This window comes from Chelonoidis abingdonii, chromosome 13, assembly GCF_003597395.2.
Source record: "Chelonoidis abingdonii isolate Lonesome George chromosome 13, CheloAbing_2.0, whole genome shotgun sequence".
NCBI classification, from domain to species: Eukaryota; Metazoa; Chordata; order Testudines; family Testudinidae; genus Chelonoidis; species Chelonoidis abingdonii.
This window is the reverse complement of record NC_133781.1, coordinates 21,541,050-21,562,787: the sequence shown is the minus strand read 5'-3', so window position 1 is coordinate 21,562,787 and position 21,738 is coordinate 21,541,050.

Here is a 21,738-nt window from a genome sequence, read left to right as displayed (position 1 = left end):
TTTCGGAAAGAATGCATTTAAAAGAACAACACTACCTGAAAAGTGAATCAGCAAATTAAAAATCCAGCAACACTGGCTTATCTCCTTTCTCCTTTAGTTTCTCTGTTGCACAATTTAGGAGATTTAAGCTATCTGCTTAGACAGCTATTCTCAGACATGTCACAGGACTTTCTAAATTCCTTAGTCATTTCAGTTCTATAAATGACATTTGCCTCATGTCTAAATGCCTTCCTTGTTGATGACTGCAACCTTGAAACAAAAAAAATCACTAAGACTTCCACCTAAATAACAGAGAACTTTTCTTGTATATCTTTCAAACACGCTGGGGGCAGGAGGTGCCATAAAGTCTTGGTTCACATATATTTCTGTTGGCATGCAATCCATTTGTTTAAAGGAGAACAAAGACTACTTGTAATTCTTAATGACTGATGAATCTACTATTACATGGAGAAAACAGTGTCACTTCAGAAAAGAACAGAGCACTTCTGCAACAATATCTATTCTTCGAATTGTCTTCTTGATTTATTTGGTTATTTTCCTTCAGTTTGTTTTTGTTTGGTGAAAAAACATTTTCCTGATCCAAATATATTTTGTTTGTACTTTGTCACAAAGATAAAAGAACAAGCACACTGAGCCCATAGAGTACCCTGTGCCATTTTCTCTTATGCAAGCAACATAAATGATTTAATCTAACAACATTAAGATTTCATGATGCTTGTATAAGATGAAAAAAGCTGAAGACTTTTAGCTACTAAATGCTTTATTACAATGTGTGATCTTGTAAAGGGACTGATTTATTGAATGTGAACATCTGAAGTGTATCACACAAACCACTGTATTATAATTTAGGGCTTGATCCTGGAAGATGCAGAACACTAGTCCCAATCTTGCACAATTTAAGCATGTGCTTAACTACAGAATGATGAATAGTCCCATTGACTTCACAGTGGGACCGTTCACATGCTTAAATGCTATGCAAGATCGGGACCAAAATGCTCAGCACTTTGCAAGATCAAGCCTTTATAGAACAGGTTTATTAATGCTTAATAGCATGGATACCCACAGCAGTGAGAAGTGAAGATCACAGTGGTGCTGCTAAGAAACTGATAGTTATTTCCCAGCTTTTGTCATGATCTAGGGCAGGGTTACAAAGGACGATACCCCCAGTCATATGGCAGCATCCTCTATCTGCAGTTATTACTGTTAAAATCTACTCATCTGTTACTTTAAAATCTGGAATACACCACAGGTCACATGGTCTCTTGAAGAACAAGCATTATTGGCAAGGATGATGAAGTATTTTGGCAAGCACACAAATATATTACCCAACGGTAAATGAATCTGTCTGGAGGGCAACTGATACAATACATGTGGAGACTTTGTGGGTATTCACAATTTATTTGCAAATCCCAGAAAAGGGGAAGATACACTTATCACATTCACTTTTCACTGAGAAAAAGTTTAAAAATTCTGCTCTGAGATGGCAGTTTTCCCCCATCCTATAAGAATCTAAAATATTTTTTTTTCATTATCCCAAACTGGGACAAAGTTGTAAACTCAAAATATTTTGTAAATGAAACATTGAAATGCAAATTTCAGATAGGATCATAGCGCTGGAAGGGACCTCAAGTAGTCATCTAGTCCATGCCCCAGCACAGAGAGGATTAAGTATAGGTAGACCATTCCTGACAGATGTCTAACATGGTCTTTAAAATCCTTCAATGCATTGTGGATTCCACAGCCTCCCTAGTTAATCTGTTCCAGTGCTTAACCTTTCAGTGAGAAATTTCCCCCCTCCCCTGATATCCAACCTAAATCTCCCTTGCTGTAGATTAAGCCAATTACTTTTTGGCCTACGCTTGGTGGACATGGAGAATGACTGATCACTATCTCCTTTTACATATATAAATTTTTAAAAGTATAGTGGGCAAGATTTTCAGCTACTGTGAACTGTTGATTCAGCTGATGATCTGATCTCTCAAGTGTGATTTTTGTGTTTATGTAATATCCAGCTAAGCTACCAGGTCCCTGTAATGGTTCTGCCTCACCACTGTGGTGCCTCCTGCCGTTTGTTCTGAGAATTAGCTCAGTCTTTTCGCACGGTGCCCTCCTCCGATGGTGTTTTGCCTGCCATCACTTCTGCTTCGGACCCGCGTCACCTCAAGGATTGTGGCGTCCTCTTCAGGACACAGCCCTCCGGCTATGCCCCATTCCATTCTCCCCACCCGCCTTCGGGGGAGCAGCAGTCCTCTGTCCAATCATTCGCCTCTGTGGCTGACTGCAGCCCAAGGTTCTAGCCACTTGCCTCAGTGGCAAAATGCAGCCCTTCACTGGCCATTCCCCTCAGTGGCAAGGGGGGCTGAGGTGGGGAGGAGACCAGGACCCACCCACTACTCTGGGTCCCAACCCAAGGACTCTACAGGCAGCAGCCACGCACTGCATCTCCGTCAACCCCCACCATCCATTTCCCTGGGCCACTTTCCTGGTTGCCCTAGTACCTTCTCTTCCCCTGTAACCAGGCTTCAGTGTTTCAGCCAGTCAGGCTGGAGCTCCCTCTTGCTACCCTGACCTGGCCCAGCATTGCTCTGTCCAGGGTGCTGGCTGTTCCCTCAGCCCTTCAGGGACCCAGCCCTTTCTCCTTGGGCTCCCAAGAGGGAGCTCTCTCCTTTGCCCTGTAGCTCTCTATATATGGGCCAGCTCTGCCCTGATGGGCTGCTCCTTGCAGCCCCTCACAGATTGGCTGTCTGCTGTGCAGCCTCCCCAGGGCTGCTTTTACCCTTTCTCCACCAGGTGGGGCAGATGCCCCATCACAGTCCCCTTTTGAAACAAGTTCCTCTGGGATGAAGGTGCTGTGAAAATATGAACAGACCTCACTCTAAAAGGAGTATTTGCTCCAATCCCTGAGAGATTTATTATCCCTGGAAAACGCTCCAAAATCCCACGCTGCAAAGAATAATCAGTTATGAATAATTCATGTATGTGTTCAATTTAAGAGGCCAAACGCCTTCACGGGATCACAATATTCCTCTGAAATGGGTATCATATCATTCTCTCTGAATGCAAGTCAGAAGAAAGTTAGGAAGCTACATTAGCTGTGTTCGTGGGGGTGGGGGGAGGGTTTTTTAAGAATTGCCAACAAAATTATATCTTAATTTTCCCAGAGAGAAAATTAATAAACTTGACTCTCATTGGCATTTGTAGTAAATATACTTTCTTCCTCCTACTTCAAATACACCTCTCATTTCGAAGCCCAAAGTAGGGTTTTTTATCACGTTGTATAGAAACATACTTCTGTGACTAGAAACTAAAGCAAATTTTACCCAATAAATCACAGAGAGAAAGGTTTGCCAGTTTATCGCAGTATTGCTAACATTTTTGTCACTTTTATCAAAAACACTGAAGTAAAGTAATAAATGTACAGAGATCTTAACTAAAATTCTATTAACTTCTAAGAACAGAGGGTAAAATATTGGCCCCATTGAAGTCTATGACAAAACTCCCATTAACTTCAGTGGGGGGCAGGATTTCACCCAGTATGGCAACTGTGTGACAAGACATATGAGATTTCATGAGAATATTGAAGGATAAATGGTGGCTTTGCCATGGGTCTCACTAGTCTGCTGTGCTGCTTCAGAAGCCACCTGGGAACCAGTTAGAGGGTCACAATCAGCCCCATCTATGCTGGGGAAGAATGTACCTGGTCCCAGCCCTCTGCCAGGCAGAGTGAATGTCCCTTGACACTCCAGTACAGATGCATTACCAGGAAAACTTCAGTTCAAGGTGTGAATCCAAGATTCTGTCCCTATCCCCTGCCAACTTGTGCGGGAAAAGGGTAACTGCTCTGCAGAGGCTGCTTTCTTCCCAGCTGTTGACAGCACAGGCGATATCCAGGACAGGGCGCTCCCTTACTCTGTCATACAGGAATATTAGGTGGGCCATAATCGTCCTTTCATTAGACAAACAAAAAAAATCCATGGTAACTGAACGTGATGATTTTTATTGCATTGCCTAAATCACTTCCCAATGTTATAAAAACCATGTTACAGTGACAGGATGGGGACCCTTCAAAGCTTGACAATTTTGACTTAAAGGTTCCTCTGTACTTCCTGTTCCTAAAGAGTAAAACTTAGCCCTGTGCAGAGGGTTATTCCTTAACGTCTCATAACAGGATCTAAATGAGATTTCAGCAATACGTAAACCTTGAGTGGGCCCTCAGCACAGGACTGGGAGTAGTGTGATACTGAAGGGTCCTTGTCTATTTATCTAAGGCAGACTTGGCCAGTTTTTGTCGTCATTCCTAGTTATAAGTCACCTGGAATTTTGTCTCGCAACTCTTTCCTCCCTCGCCCCCAAGACAGTGAAAAATCTGAAATGCTCATAAAAAGCCTGGATATGGTCACAATTTCTGTTTACATCATTATCATGGATTTGATCTTTCACTATGTATTCTAGACTGTAAGCTCTTCAGCACAGAGACTGTCTACTGTTCTGTGCTCGTACAGTGCTTAGCACAATCAGGGCCCAGCCTTTGCCAGTCTTTAGGTGTTACCCTCATAAGAACAATCAGTAATAACTGTATAATGAAATCTGGGCTGTGCTAGTTGCATTGATTTTGGGGCCATATATTTCCAAGGAGAAATTGTAGAAGAGGAAAAGATGTATCCTTTGAGTACCAAGTCTATAGGAAACTCCTTTTAGGATCAGTACCTCAATCAAGACACATTTAGAAGTATGAGTATTATAACTGTCAAGGTATAAGTGTAACCCTAGTATGTAACGATTGCCAGGGACTCTGTGGCTGAGTTTTGAACTGAAGCCTGGACTCCGGAGTCCTATTCCAGTGCTTTACTTACTAGACCATCCTTCCGACTCCTTTTATTAAAAAAATAAACCCTGTGCTTCTGTAGCCTCTTCCATTGGAGGCCGAAGGCCAAACAAACAAACACTGAAATGTAAACATAAAATCTCTACCACCTTGTTCCCTAAGTTCTTCTACTGCAAATGTGTAATCCATAAACTGCAATAATATGCTGCACATGCCATAGCAACTGCCACAGTTCCAATAGAGAGTAGTGTAGAACTAAAAATAAAATAATAAAAAAAAAGATTGTTTGTAGAAAACAGCAGTCAAAACATTAACCTTCTGTGTACCAATAGTTCTTCTAGAATAACCAAAATATAATGCAATTCCTATCAAGAGCTGTGACAGAAGCTATTGCTAACATGAGATATTTTTGGAAGATCAGCTTTAAAGAGGGGAATGCTCCTGACTAGAAGATAGGGCAGGAGTTATAAAAACCAGTGGTGCAAACAGGAAAATGACATAACAGGTTAGAATAACTTATGGACTGATTTTGTTCCTCTTTGGGATTTAAAAAACCTGTCAAAACAACCTGCTTTCTACAAATGGGCTATCCAATTTAGAATATTCTTTTTATCTTCATCATTTCTGCCCTTTTTTTATCCTTTTCAAAAACAAACATCTATAATATAGCTTTAGAAACACAGCAAGCCATTGTACTGCAGACAAAGACAAGATTATGCATCCCTTATATATTCCTCCATAGATGTTTCTCATAGAAAGGGGCCTGCATCGGGAACCAGACCTCAGTGGCTGATGGGGTTCAAATCCAGTTTTCTAGATTGGACCCAAACAGCATCTATAGCCCTGCAGACATAAAAAAAATCTTACGTGTCCTGGAAGAGATTACTGACGTGCAGCATGAATTCCATTAAATAAAACGGAATTCTGTGGGAGGAAAAAAATGTGTTACGCCACTATAGGACAAGTTGGGATATCAATGCACCAAAACTCTGAAGTTTTCCGTGATCCTAGTGGTATGCTATTAGGTACCCTGGACTAAATTCTGCAGTAGGAAGTCTAGGAAGGAAGAGACAGCCAGGCCGAAATCACTGGGAGTTCCTCTCAGTTCAAAACCACAGAATTTGGCTCCACAGGATTCATATGTAATGTACTCCCATTATTCCAACTAGATACAAAGGACAGGGATTCCATACAGGGACCAGAATGATACCATACAGGTATCCTTTTCTTTGACAGCATTCAGTTCCAGGTGCTTCAGAGGAAGGTATAGAACACCTCTAATGACCTCTAATAGAAAGTTTGACCACAGCTTTAATACAGGACCCAGGTATGGAGCAGCAGATTGTTGTAGACTGGGAAGCAGATCGTGGCCCATTGAGTGACAAACTGCCTCTGTATTCCTGTTGTGCTCAAGGGTTAGGGAGATGCACCGAGTAGAGGGCTGATGGACAGTTTGGCATAGATCTCCCAGCATGGGGCACGCCTGTGTCAAACGCTGCAATGGAGCCATGTCTCTGCACTTTCCTTTCATCTCCTGCCCACATGCACAGGGAAGGAGAAGAAACAACAGCTCCACAGACACTGATCTACCTTCCAAGCAGCTAGCCACATGACAAACAGCCAGAACAGAGAACTGGGAAGCCTTGCTCCTCTTTGCTTCTCTGCATGGGACACATAGGATGGGTCAATTACTGGCCAGCTCTGAAACAAATTAGGATGCATAGATATCATCCTGGCCGACATAGTGGTTTTACTCCTCTTCACTGGAGCCCCACTTGCTACAAACCTTTTCATATCCGACAGGGAAAGAATCAGTATTTCCCTGGTTTTACGAAGGCTCATTCCTCAGCACAATGTAGATTCTAAGGCCAGAAGGGACCACCAAACAAATGGATGAATTTAAGCTTAAATTAACAAGGGAGCCTGGTAGGCAGACTTTCGAAAGCTCGTTCGGATACATTCATTTGTACAATGCAAAATGCCGGAGTGCAAATCCAGAAGGGGAAGAACACAAAATAAATGCATCTTAAGAGTGACTTTTCAACTATTAAATAGCAGCAGTAAAAGTCATGCATATTAATGGAAAAAGTGCCACTACTCCAATCTATGATTTTTTAGTCCTAGTTGCTCTGCTGGTTTTATAGCTTCAATTTAATGAGCTATTCAAGAACTCCTAAATAAACCCTTTACTTCTTCATTCAAATATAATTGTCCAATTATTGACCAATTTTGAACAGCAAAACCAAATTCTCATTTCAAGAAGATAATATGACGTGACCAGCTTTGGGCTATTTGAACTGACAAATTACTATGATTTTAGAAGAAAAACACACCAAATATTCTTGTTAATATGAATGAGTACAAGAACATACTTAGTAAACAAAGTAGATTTGGGGTTCTATATACTTATCTGGCCATCATCATGGTACTAGCCGAGCACCTAACATCATGAATGTCATCCCAGCATGCTCTGAGATAAGGAAGAATGGCACTGGGTAGATAAGACTTCCAAGATCAGACAAAGTCTGTGGCTGAGCTGGGAACTGAAGCTTGATCTCCTGAATCCAGTTTTTGTACTCTGCTCATTAGGCTATCCTTCCTACTTCTTTGTGGTAGAGCTTAATGAATAAATATTTTGCACTTCTTTAGCCTCTCCTGTTAGAGGCCCAAGGCCACACAGTGAAACAGTGGCAGCAAACAAAACTCCTAATTCCCACTGCCTGTAGTGCGGTAACCATTAGACATATTGTTTCAAATGGTGGTTAGAGAGAAAAGAATTAAAGGTAGAGAGGTTATAAGTCTTGCATTTTGTGTGGTGGTTCAGAAGACAAGACACAAAGGATCTGTTTTCTTTAGATGCAGGAGAATATAGTTTGCATAAGGACTGTGGGAGAAAAGGGTGACTTCGGAACATTACTAAAATGTGGAAAAAGAAGAAAAATTACCTGAATATTTTCTAAGATTTATAGGGTAAGAAGAATGTCTGTTTAATGAAGGGATGCAAATATTGTGATGTTTACAGCACCCTTAATCCAGATTAATTCCAGGATGCTTTACAATCTTATATGAAACACTTCACCTACTTCTGAAATGCAGCCAACTCTGGGATGAAATGTGGCAACTATTTAATAGCTCCGAACACCACTACACAAAAGGGAAGTGAAAAATCCCATATGCAACTGACACTACAGGGGGATTCGATAGGAAGAATATAATTATCCATATTGGAATTTAGCCAGGACTCAAAGCAAACCAGAAAGTCAATAGAAGAACAAGTTGATCTCATTACTCTTGCAGTACTCAGATCTACTGCCAAAATAGACAGACATTTGTCCACAATCCTGGACTGAACACTGTCCACGCACACAAATGCTTGTTCAAAAATACTGCAATGCCAGATAATTAAAAGCAGTGATGTGGTTGAATCCCACCCCCTCCCAAGCAGAGGGCCAACACTTGATCTACATATAATTTAAGTTCCGCTCAAGTCTCATGGGCATAATCCTGACCCCACTGAAGTCAGTTGGAGTTTGGCCATTGACTTCATTGAGACTAGAATTTCACTCCTTGATCTAGTGCTGGTCTTCATGATGGGTAAAATTCTCCTCTCTACAGAAGATGCACAAACAGTGCAAGTATTAAATAATATTAGCAAACTCCTATAAAGCAATATAACTTTGCCCAGTATTTAACAGACAAAAAAGCCACAATCATGTGGCTCCCCAAAAACGTACCTAAATAAGACAAATGTACAACATGAAGATAAGGAGCAAAGTAAGAGGGAGGTGGGTAGGGACAAGGGATCAAACTGATTGATCTCATAGCACAGTGAATGAGTGTTATCAGTTCTACTGTTTTATACAGAGGCTGAGGTAGAGGAAGCCAAGAGAAGGAAATGGTACAGAAAAGCAAGCTGAAAGAAGTGAGTTTCAAGAATGATTTATATGCTTGGTGCAAAGGAGAGTGATGGGGGTGTGTGGAAGAGAGATGAGAGTGGGAGGAAGAAAACAAGGAAGCAATGAAGCAAGAAGTGTGGGCAGAGCACAGGGGGCAAAGTAGGGGATGATGGGAGATGAAAAGAGTGGGCGGAGGCAGAGCAGTACAGCCTCTTAACAGCAAGGACAAGGATTTTGAACATAGAGTGGCTGTGAGTGTGAATGTTGGTGACAGACTTCCTTTTGAAATATCTGCCATTGGACGTCAATATTGCTCCAGAGAGTCATGCATTCAATGGAGCGTATTCATGCTCTCGAAGGTTTGGTTTGTTTTATATATAAACATACATTTCTTTCTTCTTTCAAATAATACGAGCCATATGTAACTTCATTAAAAGTATTCGTTACAGAAGATCACAGCGCCTCAAGGCCAAAATTACTTTCACACAGGACTGAGTTCTTGCCCATTGTCAGCCTTCCACTAATGAATAGAATATTATTTCAGCAGTAAAGTCTCATATCTGAAAAACAGGCAGCACTGTATTCAAAAGGTGAGAAAACTAAGTGGATATGCAGATAGGTTTCAGTAACAAAAGGTGAGAAACATGAATAGTAGTTTATATCTTAAGCGCATTTATTAATGTATTCGCTCTAAAGTAGTGTTTGGGGAAGAGGCGGGGAAGCTTTCCATGAATAGGATTTTGTTTCAATGTTAAGTCTTTCCTTCAGTTCCAATGAAGAATCTTTCACCGGCATGAACATGCTTCAGTAAAAGCAAGATAGGGGAATAGTGCATACTCTCTTCCTATCCTAACATGAAGCTTCCTCTGCAGCATGGGGCATGGGTCACTTGCTGGAGGATTCTCTGCAGCTTGAGGTCTTCAAACCACAATTTGAGGACTTAAATAACTCAGACATAGGTTAGGGGTTTGTTATAGAAGTGGATGGGTGAGATTGTATGGCCGGCATTGTGCAGGAGGTCAGACTAGATGATCATAATGGTCCCTTCTGACCTTAAAGTCTATGAGTCTAAGTACCAGAACATTTGAAAACTCTTCAGAAAAGCTCGCGTTTCCCCAAAGAATGGAAATTAGGTAATGTTTGCCAGCCCATCTACTTGGACACTGCCTCTGATCTTTTTTTTTTTTTTAGGATGCTTAACAACTGGTGAGAAAATGAAGGTTTAGCAGGTTTGGAAATAAATCATATTTTATGCATTCACAGATTTTGAAGGCACAAAGCCATGGCCATTCATTCTGATCTCCAAGCCATGGAAGTTTACCTAGTAACTACCGCATATGGCCCAACAACTTGTGGCTGAACTACAGCCTGGGCCAGATCCTCAGCTGGTGTAAATAGGAATAGTTCCGTTAAATTCAATGATTAACACCTACAGGTCTGTCCGCACAAGTTTTAGAAATCTCTCTACTTGGAGTGATTAAATCAAGATTAAGGAAGAATTTACCACATGGATAAGCATTTCCAATCATTAATTATCCCCACTGTCAAAAAAAATGGCTTCTCATTTTCATTTTGAATGATTCCAAATTCAACTTCTAGACACTGGATTGTGTTATGCCTTTGCCAGCTGAAGTAAAGAGCCTCCTAATAATAAAATAATTGTACAACCCAGCTCTTTAAATAGTGCTTTTCATCAGCAGATTTCAAAGTGCATTACAAATGAGGTCAGTATCATTAACACTGTTTTACACACATGGAGAAACTGAGGCATGGAGGTGAAGTGACTTGCCCAAGGTCTCCCAGCAGGCCAGTGACTGAGCTGAGAATAGAACACAGGTCTCATGAGTCCCAGTCCAGTGCTCCAACCACTAGACCACACTACCTGTGGTGCAGTAAACATCAGAATCCTATCAAACACCTAGCTTATAACAGAGTTAAGTGCCCAAATCCTGCTGACTTCTCACTTCATTACCAAGAACCCAAACTATATAGATAAATAATCTCTAGCTGCTGATTCAGATAAATGGGAGTCTTACAAAGCATAAGGGCATATCATGGTAATGTGATGGAACAGAGCCCATACAGGAATAGGACATTCTGGAGAGTAAAGACACTTGTCAACTGACAGCCCTGGAGGGAGAACGCACAAAAACACAAAGAGGTATTAGTTTATTTGGCTATTTGTCTATGGACCAAGTTCTTATTTCAAATGGAAAGCCTGAGAAAATGGCCTTGGTTTGGGGAACGTATCCTTCCCCAGCCTAGCAGCATGGAGTATAGCCCTTCTGGGGATTTTGGCCAGTAGATCCATGCAGTAACATATCCATTCTCAATAGCTTATCATTCCCCAACCATTCTTCCTACAAACCAGAAAGCGCTCCACCATGACACTACTCCAGTGCATGCAGGATATGATGTGCAATCCTCACACACATTCTCTGAGGAGACTTCCTCTCATTGTACAATGAAATTGTGGCAGCTCTGCTGCTCTGTGTATACCTGTTCAAGATTTGGAGGTGGAGTTTTGGCCCTGTGTAAACAGGAGCTCCACCATATCTACTTCCTACTTCTTTGAACCACAGCTCTTTACTGCACTGACAAACCAGAGTATATTTTTATAGTTGTCCATAACATCTGTACTACACAACTTTAGAGTCTTTATATACCTCACCAACAATTATTTTTCATAGGTGTTGACACGATTACACATAAAGGCAGATGCTGACACACAGTGGGCTAAATCTTTTACTTATTTGTATCCCCTTCAAGTTCATTGAAGTAAATGGAGTTAGCTGCAGTGTACGGGCAGAACTGGGATCAGAACATGTTAACAATTGTCTTGTTTGATATAGCTGCTTATCTGTTCCTGATCTGTATAGAAGAAAACCAAAAGAGCGCTCTCTGGTATACTAAGAAGAAAGCAAAATATGAGAAAAGGAAAAGCACAGTACATTAAAATTAAATGCAATAATCACTTTTTGCCATTTTATTTATTGATTTCAGTTTCTCTTCTTAGATCCCCATCACTCTTATATCTAAGAAAAAATCATGAGTAGGTTAAATAAGATACAATTAGATAGATAAAACTGAGGCAATAAATTAGACAGATAGATCCACAGTTAAATGACCCATAACTCACATACGAGTTCTATCCTTTTATGAATAGAATGAGCTTCTTCTATGTGGATCTGAAGTAATCTTTTAGTGTCATCAGACACTACCACCTCTGCCAAAGCTAAAATACTAGTCTTTAGTATAGTTGTGCCAGAATCACAGAGTCTGAAGCCAGCTGCCTTGAAGAGCATCCCATAAAAGAAAATATTCAGGGCTTGTCTATGTAAACAATTAGTTCACAGCAAACAAGGGTGCCCTGCGCTAGCCTCCATCGACTGTCTGAATGGACCCGGTTTGCCATGCATCAACTGCTCTTAACTTCACTCCGATGCAGTCTCATTTCAAAGAGCCCTTAGATACTGAAATCAAGAAAAAAAAATCATAAAAATTCATGGATCAGAGTTAAGGTTTTGTGAAGAAATCTCACTATTGGACAAGGAAAATGGGTCAGATTCTTAGCCCTACTGCAGTTCCTTAGCAATGCAAAGGGGCCATAAACCAAGTTTAGTTAGCCTCCTGAAGATTCTCCCAGCATTGGTGGAGAAAATCATCTCATGACATATAGTTGTTATAGTCAGCCAGCCCCGCCACAGTCCCACTGATGTCCTTAGCTACTGGAATGGCTTGTGTGTGCCATAGGCAGCCAGGTGTAATTTACTGCAGCCTTAAGACTGTTTTAGGTTGCACTGGGAGCAGAACAGGTAGCTGTTCAATTGCAGAATCAAGGGAATGCAAAGCCACCTGCATCCTTCCTGATCAGATAATGTATAGACTTCATCCTGGCCAGACGCAAGGACTGAATCCAGGCCACTATGTTTATTATGTGGTTTGTTTAAGACTTATGATACCCTTAACTAATCATTTCCTAGCTGTTAATTTCCTGAGTTTTGTAAAGGATGTGATAGGGGACTACAGCATACTTACCTAACAACATTAACCTTACTTTTAAAATGAAGTTTTCTAGGTTTGGAGGTGGGGACACTGTCTGAGGAATTTTTCATTGTACAGATGAAACCATGTCCTCTATCAGCAATATAAAGAAACATCTTTCAATTGAGTATTTTGTAAGTCGAATAATTCTCCAAATTCACTCCATGCACTACCAGCTAATCAACCCTACCAATAAAAGCATACCTGCAGCTCAGAAGATTTCCCTTTGTTATGCAGTAGCTGAGAAAGGCAATGTGAAATGCCCACACTTATAGACAGACTTTGATATTGTAATATAAAATAACTGATATTTGCTTTCCAATAAATACTGTCTGATGTCATTGTGAAGAAGTATACGAGGTTAAACACTTTGTACATCATTTCCAAGGCATAGCATAATTTCCCATTTTGATGTCCACCTATAGACATTCTGCAAAAGATGCCCTCAAATATCTTTATTTGGGCATAAACTTTCATGGGCTAAAATCCACTTCATCAGATGCATGCATCAGATATATATACACATCTTCCTGCTGTATTTTCCACTGCATGCATTTGATGAAGTGCGTTTTAGCCCACAAAAGCTTATGCCCAAATAAATTTGTTAGTCTCTAAGGTGCTACAAGTACTCTTTGTTCTTCTTGCTGATACAGACTAACACGGCTACCACTCTGAAATATCTTAAGACCTCTCCTGAAACTTTATTCCTATTCCACTTGTGATTGTTACAGACTTTGATGCAAACAAATGATTTACAGCAGCATCAGATTGTCATCTGGATAAAAATGTGCTATGAAAAGGCATTAATGCTAATGTAGTGCATTACCCACCTTGTGTCCCTAGTCTATTTTTAAAAATGATTTATGAACAAAATTGACACACATAATTAACCTAATTTGAGAAATGTCTGATAAATGTTATTCCAGAACTCTGCTCTAAATTAAACAAAATTAAGTGCTGATAAAAATTTACTATCCTGCAGTCCCCAAATGAGTCTATAGTTTAATACAAGATATCATGTAAAACCCATTAGTTCAAAATTGAACGAATCGCATTCTTGCACTATTAATTTTAGTCCTTCATTTTTATACTTCAGATATATATTGCATATTATGCTTAATTAACTTTTTATTATAGTATTTAAATTACCTACACTGTGTGATAGGAATACCTTGACAGCTGTAAGAATCTAATTTGACCTACAGGATTTCACTTCAGAAGGTGTACTTAGTCCTACGTGCACATTACAGCAAAAAAAGGGTGTAAACAAACGTCTCAGTTCTTTTTAAAAGAATGACTATTAATGGCTTCATACCTTACACCCACCTTTTGGTCCTTTTATACTGCCAGAGCAGTAAAAAGACACTAGCATAAATAAGAATCAGGCCTATAAGAATTCATCTCCCTTACGGGTCCATATACAAGCTGCCATCAATCCCAGCCTGAGTTGATTTCTCAATGGGTCAGGGACATAGGTATTTTATTTATTAATTTATTTCAAGGCCTAGGGCACCCCCACATCATTAAAGATCCAGAATAAAATCCCAGTGGCATTAAAGCAATCATATCAGCAGAAACGCAGCCAGACAAACACCTTCAAGGATTCCTGTCCACCCCTTCACGTTTATGTGAAGCACACCCTCAGCCTTCTCCATAAATCCAATCAAGCAGGTGTCTTTTGCAGTGCCACTAAACACAACAGTTGGTAACGGAAGTGCCGTATATATGTCATGAGGTCACATATCCAAGGTCCTGAAAGGTCACTAAATTCAAGCCATGGTGGCAGAGCAAATTACAGAGTCCTGGAGTCATGACAAAGAATGCCCTATTTTGTTTCCTTGTCTTTTATAATGAGGGGGGATCCAATCTAGACACTCCTTCTGATTACAGCTGTGGCAGTTCTGCACAATGAGAGAGGCGATTCATCAAGTAGTCTAAACAGACCGGATAATATCTGAAGGAAGTGATAAGTCGTCATAAAACGTATCTTCATTCCATTAACATTAGGCCTAACTCAGAGCTAGAGAATTCAGCCACCATTTATTTTCCTCACACGTTGAGCTCATTAGAAAAACTGGCCTAGATCATGAATGTCAAACAATGACAACAAAATGCTGTCCCTAGCATATTATATCCCTGCTCTGTATATGTACAAATGTGGTTTGGCAGGGACTAACGATAAAGCTTTTCAGGAGCTGGCCTTGGCTTTGTACGCACAAATTTCAGGTTGATAACCACGTGGTCATAGGGTCCTCTCATCACCTAGGGCAATCAGTTTCTTTACCTGAATTCCCAGTCAAAAAAGTAGTGGAAGAATCTTTCCAGTTCAGGTCCGACCAGCCATGCAGAAGTACCACAGAAGTCAGTCATCTTCACATTAACTTCAGAAGAAGTTTTGCCTGTCAGGATCATGCCCATAGTTTGATTCTATGACAGAAAAGAATAGAGAAGTGGAAGAAAAGACTTAAAAATTGTAGTCACAAATTTTACTGTAAAACAGATTCTAATCTTACCGTGAAAGAAATAGGTAAGGCCGGAAAGTTTATTTTTCTTAGTGATTACTATAAAACCTCAGAATTAATCTGGATAGATGATTTTATCCCACCAACAGTCTTACCCTCACCTATAGTCTTTTAATTAGATTTTTAATTAAGTTTGAAATATCTTTGTTTGTTCTCTATGTTTGTTGTAATAGGATATCAGAATAATTAGAGTAAACAGTATTTATTATAAAGTGGTAAATTACTGAATTATAATAGGTGAATTGGCAAGCCTTAATCATTCTTATGAGAGCTTTGCTTCTTGACATCCACTGAGTCATAAGCCCACGATGATTTCCCCTTGATGATTGCAAGATAAATCAGGTAAGTTAGTTGGTAGTGTTATTGATTCTGCATCAATCATAAAATTCCATGTATATCATGACAGCTACTGAAAGAGTGTATGAGGCAAGGTCCTATTGGTATTCCTACAGGTATAATGCAGAGAAATGAAGGTGCTGTATGCCCCCACCCCATATTTAATGTCATCTATCTTAAAATGGTAACAAAATGCTTTGTTTTGCATCTTTGTCTCTAATTTATTTAGGCAAGAGTTCAGAGAGAACATTTACACTGTGCAATATACGTTTATTGGAACAGTGAGGCATCTCCTTATTCCTTTTGATTACGATGTGGTCTGTAATCTAATGTGATCCCTCATGCGCATTTTTTAGGACAATTCGATATGACATGACTCAAACAGGTAACATTTGAATGAAAAGTTATTTAATAACTGGATCCAATATTGTTTCAAGTGCAGAAGATAAGAAAGTGGCAATGAGAACTCAACTTACTGAGAGATATTGGGTCAAATTCTGTTCTCAAGTAAACTGGTATAAATTTACTGTAACTCAGTTGATTTTAGTTATGCAGTCACTCTTCTATTTCTGAGTCTCAGAGCTGGCAGGGTCAGTGGAAATCCAAAGTTATTGGTGTTACTTCAGATTTACACTGAGGTAACAGCTGTAAATAGCCCATCAATCTTAATTTTTACATGGATGCAGTTACTATGGGAGAGAAAATTGATTCACACCCACCTCCCCAAATATCACCATCACCACCTCTAATCAAGCATTAGCAGTTCTGTGTGGTATAGTACCATCTTGTGGACCCTACAGGTATGTAACAGGAAGTAGGCTAGAGAGAGACAAGGACACAGGCAAGGGTTAGTGGTATAGCTAGGCAATAATTCATTTCTCCATCCCACTAAATATTTCAAGATTTCCCAAAATGGTCCCATTCTGCTTCAGGACAAGAGAGCTTTCAGTTTTTCACAAAAAACAAGAGAATGCCTCTACAGCCTGGTGGCCAGGGAACTCAGCTTGGGATATAGGTGACCCAGGCTCAAGTTCCTGTTCACATCTCAGGCTGACTGCTCTGACCCATCAGGCTATTGGCTACTCCAGGGTGTCTCATTGCTCAGCAATTCCACACTGGATCTGAGAAACTCCTCATGGAAATGTAGTCAAAGGATGAATGTTCCTCTAAAAAGTTCTGTTTTGGCAAATTTCATTGAAAAATTCTCAACCAGCCCTCATTAGGGGTTCTCAGTTATACCAAATCCAGTTTAACTGATGTCGCTTATGTAGGTAAATAAAAGCATTTAACTCAGGTGTTAGAGTCTCTGCTTCCTCAAGAACGTTCACACATTGTAAAAAAATTGTTTATTTACTAGTAGGTAAAGTTTAATTTTCATGCCATTAGGAATCTCTTGAAATAAGCCTGATAAGACAAGATTCCCAGATACCTTTTTAAGGTTCCAGATAGAGTCTCATGTAGAGTCTGGGGGCTTGGGTTTGGGCTTCTTCCCTGGGTGGTGGGCCTTGGGCTTCAGACTTGCTGGGGCACGGGCCACCACCAGCCTTGGTGACCCCATTAAAATGGGGTCCTGACCCACATTTTGAGGACCCCTGCTTTAAAAGGATCCCAGGGCTCAAAGAAGAAATCCAAGATGACATATCACATGAGAGAATGTTATTTACCTGGAATGATCAAAGGAAGCAGAAGGGGGGGGGGGGGGAGTACCCTAGGCCTGGCAATAATTTTCTCTATTTCCAGATTACTATTAGAAAGGGAAAAATGGACATTCAAGGGGTATAAAAATCTCAGCAGCAGCGTTAAGAATAGGTGTATGAAATATTAGATGGTAGTCAATTAAGCCTTAACTGGCTAAACTTTGGAAGCACACTCAGTAATTATTGGACTTTTCACATTCAGTAGAGATGGAGATACACATTAATGATGCAAAAGGGACCACAGAGTGCAGACTAATAACCAGCCAAGGAGAAAAATCTACGTCTATTTCATAGGAAAAGTGATATCTCTGATTCCTGAATACAGCATAATGTGAATCCAATCATAAAGTGTTTAAGTATGAATGAATATTATCCAAAAAATTTCAACATGCTCAAATTATTGATGAACAGGGAGTGTGAATTTATATTACCACAATTACAAAGGTGTAGAGATCAGAGATGTGCAAATATAACACAAACAAAGCCGTGGAATAAAGGTTCCCCTGGAAACCATGTTCAGAAGTGTATCTGATAAACAACAGAGCAAAAAACTTTTCAAGAGCCTCTTAACACTCCGGAGAGTCATTCTGAAGAGGGTGTTCCAGAGAATTTGCCCCTACACCAAACAGGCGTGGTGTCCTCCTAGTTCCACAGACTAGAGAAGACTGGAATCTCAAACCCTGGAGATCTGTTTGAAAGAAGCACCCAAACGTTCCTCTGCCTTCTGGGTCTGAGCAAGCAGGCTGAACATTACACAAGAACGACCTTCCCTGAACATTTCTGTGAGGTCAAAAATTGCACAAAAGCAACTTGACTGACAGTCATTGAACATCTGATCACAGACACATGCAAATGGAAAGTTAAAGGCTGTGTACGTTATCTTGTTGAATTTCAATAGATGGCTTTGTCTCAAAGTTTAGGCCAATGGTCAAGTGAGTTTGCATTAGTTTGCACTTGGTTAATTACTGTTTGTACTTGTAAATATATTGTTATCCCCACCTTCTCTCATCTGTAGACATTCTTATCAATAACTATTACTTCTATTATTTTAGGACTGGGCTGATGTACACCTAGACTAAGTAATACCTCATTCCATGAGGAACCTCACTGGTTTAAGTGGGACTACTCATGGTAAGACAGAAAGCAACTCTTGTTGTGCACAAGTTCTCTTATTCCCAAGCACTTCTAACCTATACTTTGGGCAGAAAAGCATGAGGGAAGGAGAGAGACACAGCACTTCTGGACTGCTACTCCACATCTCATGCACACAGGCAGGAACCTTGAGTGCAACAGCTGAGTCAGTACAGATGGGAAAGAACCTGGGCTAGGATAAGGGCTGGCAGAGCTGGTTTTCCCCAGGGATAAGTGGAAAGCAGGGACAGAAATGTGACAGTGTCTTCTCCTTAATTCCTCATATTTCCCTTTCTTTTTACTATTAGCACATACCCTGGCCTTTGTACAAGGGTGTGTTGGAAAGAAAGATAATCAATAGTAATTTCAAATCACATATTATATACCCTATAAAAAAACCCTAATGGCGTCCCAGGCATGAGAGATAATGCTACACTTGAGTGTTTTTTCCCCAGGTCTCATCCTAACGGTCACCCCTTGCTCAAAGCACTATGTATCACTGACATCCTGAGATTAGTTAGATAAGCCTGGTCTATGTTTATCTGTCCGTTTAAAACTGTGGATTCAATTTTTTTTTGGGTGGGTGGGGGGACTAGTGGGGCTATATTGTCCAAAAAGCTACTGGAAAGTTTTATGTGGTTTTTGCTACAGAAATATTTAGTGATGGTGCAAAATATACGCTAGCCCTGATTCTCTCCAAACTGCAAACAGATTCACCAGCTGTATACTGAACCTGGTCTGAATTCTGAATCTAACAAAACAAGACAAGTTTCACACACTGGAGTTTCCTATCTCAACAAACATTTGAGGTCTGTCACCAAATCCTTAGCCTTGGCTACACTACACATCACTGCTGTTTCTGGTTCTCTGCACTGGCAGTAGCAATGTCAAGAGCACTAATATCCACCAGGATTTTACCACTGTCATTAAATCTACATGGAGCAGGGTGAGTTGACCACATGTTAAAAACGATCAGGGACCTCTCTCTGCACTAGCACTCATGATGTTAGTGCTGGAGTTGCATCTATGTTAGCAAAAGTGGAACACATTTGGGCAAAAAATTCCCTTGTGGACCCAGCCATTCTGCTTCATATAATACAGATGCTTGTGCAAAACTGAAAAACAGTGGGATGACGAGAACTTGATTAAACTTTTTTAAACCTCTAAAACACAAGAAAGTTTGGTTATTACCAAAGGTTTCATTTTCCAGGGACACTTGACTTAATTCAAACCAATTTGGCTATCCTGCCATTGCATATGCCATAGACTTCTCTCTTTAAAAGTTTCAGAATGAATATTTTATACTCATAAGTACAATTTCCAATTTTAGGTCTGAAAGAGACAAAAAATCCATGGTCCAGTGTTGTCTTTTTGTATCACATTTGAGGAAAGCTGTACTTACAAAAAAAAAAAAATCTACTCCCACAGCTCAGAAAATAATTCGGTAAACTTTACACACTATTTTCCCCTCCCACCCCACCACTGGTCCATCAGCTGAACTGACAGAGAACCTATTCAGGCTAGAGTGCCAATAGGAAGGGGTGTCACTAATGAAACCAAGAAAGTTGCTAGGTTCTTACTGAAGAGTTTTGTGTCGATTGAACTGACTTATTTTTTCAGTTATTTTTCTCTTCTAGGCTGGGTAAGTCTCCAGAGTTCTGTACATTATATTCGGTGTGGAAGACATTACAAAGGCTCAGGAAAAGTCAGACTCCTACTGATCACACAAGGAAACCATCTTCTCTGCATGGATTACAGAACCTCAATGCTCAGAGTAGTAAATTCAGATTTTAACCTGAAAGGCTACAATATCAATGAGGAGCACCCCAAGCTTGCTGCAGGATCCATAACTTGCAGGTTAGCGCTGAGTTTAGTCAATGAAGTAGTACTCTTTTTTGGAAGCTGAAAGCTTTCTGCAATCACGCAAGTTTAGACTCAGGCTTGGGTTTAATCTTGTATTTGAAATGCAATGATTCAAAATAAGATGGTTCCTTTAAAGATCACTAGCTGTATTTATAGAGGTAAAAAAAAAAAAAATCATCATCATCGCCACATTTCAAAATGCAATTATTTAGTGAAAGCTACTCAAAGATAATATAAGGATAGCTATAAATCTGGGAAGCTCAAGCATAAACAAGTGAAACATGAAATTGGACAGCAGTTCAATTCAGATTGTTACACTATACCTCCAACAACATTACCATGTCACTGGGTAGTAAGCAAAATGCTGCTGGTTAGCCCTATTTTAAATTTCTCTTCAGAAAAATGAGACACTACTGCTTTGTCACTGATCGCGTGCCCCTCTATTATGGGGGATGAGATTTTGGTCCTCACTACAGCCCCTTTATGCTACTCTGGAAAAGAGGAACAAACCCCGAGGAACTTCCCTAGTGCAGAGGCAGCACAGGGATAATGCCCTGTGCTCTAGTTATATGGGGGCTGAAATGCAATCTAATATCTCTGAAGAAGCTGTATTAAGTTAGTGCAGCCCCAATGTTGGCCTGATTGAGGCGAGGGACCATTATGGCCCCGGAAGAGGCCCAGAATCCAAGAGGGAGACCCCTTGCCAGATTCTGTGTTGCACCTCACAAGAGGCATAACCCTGGAGTGGAGGTTGCAAAAGCTTTGCCTATTCCTCTTTGAGGCTATGCCTTCTGAGCACTGCATCCTGGGAAATTCAGCACAGAATCTGTCCAAGGCTCTTTCCATTTCAGTGACTTTTAGCAAGGAGAGGGAAACAACCCTTATGCACTTGAGGCTACAAAATCTTAAGCAAAATATTACGCCTAGGGGAACATAATGGATGATGCCAGTGTAAAATGCTTTCTCTCTCCTCATAGTAGTTGCTGATCAACAAAAGAAAAAAGATCCCCTTTCTTCTCTTCCCCTCACCCTCATATTTTTTTTCCCTTTTGGCTTAGTTTCCTCTGCAAGATGAGTGCAGAGAAGCAGCTAGCTAATCTACCAGTTACATAAAATTACCACCCCTCCACCTGACAACTCCACCACAGGAACTTTAGATGGAATTTTCAAGTTGTTCTCCTTTCAGGGAACAAATATTCCACTACTAAAAATATGACCATCAGCCAAGTGGAACATGACTTTGCTCATTTGCATTAGTTAGCCAAAGGTACATTTTGTCCCTCTCAGAAAAAAGTATCAGAGGGGTAGCCGTGTTAGTCTGGATCTGTAAAAGCAGCAAAGAATCCTGTAGCACCTTATAGACTAACAGACGTTTTGGAACATGAGCTTTCGTGAGTGAATACTCACTTCGTCGGATGCACGTA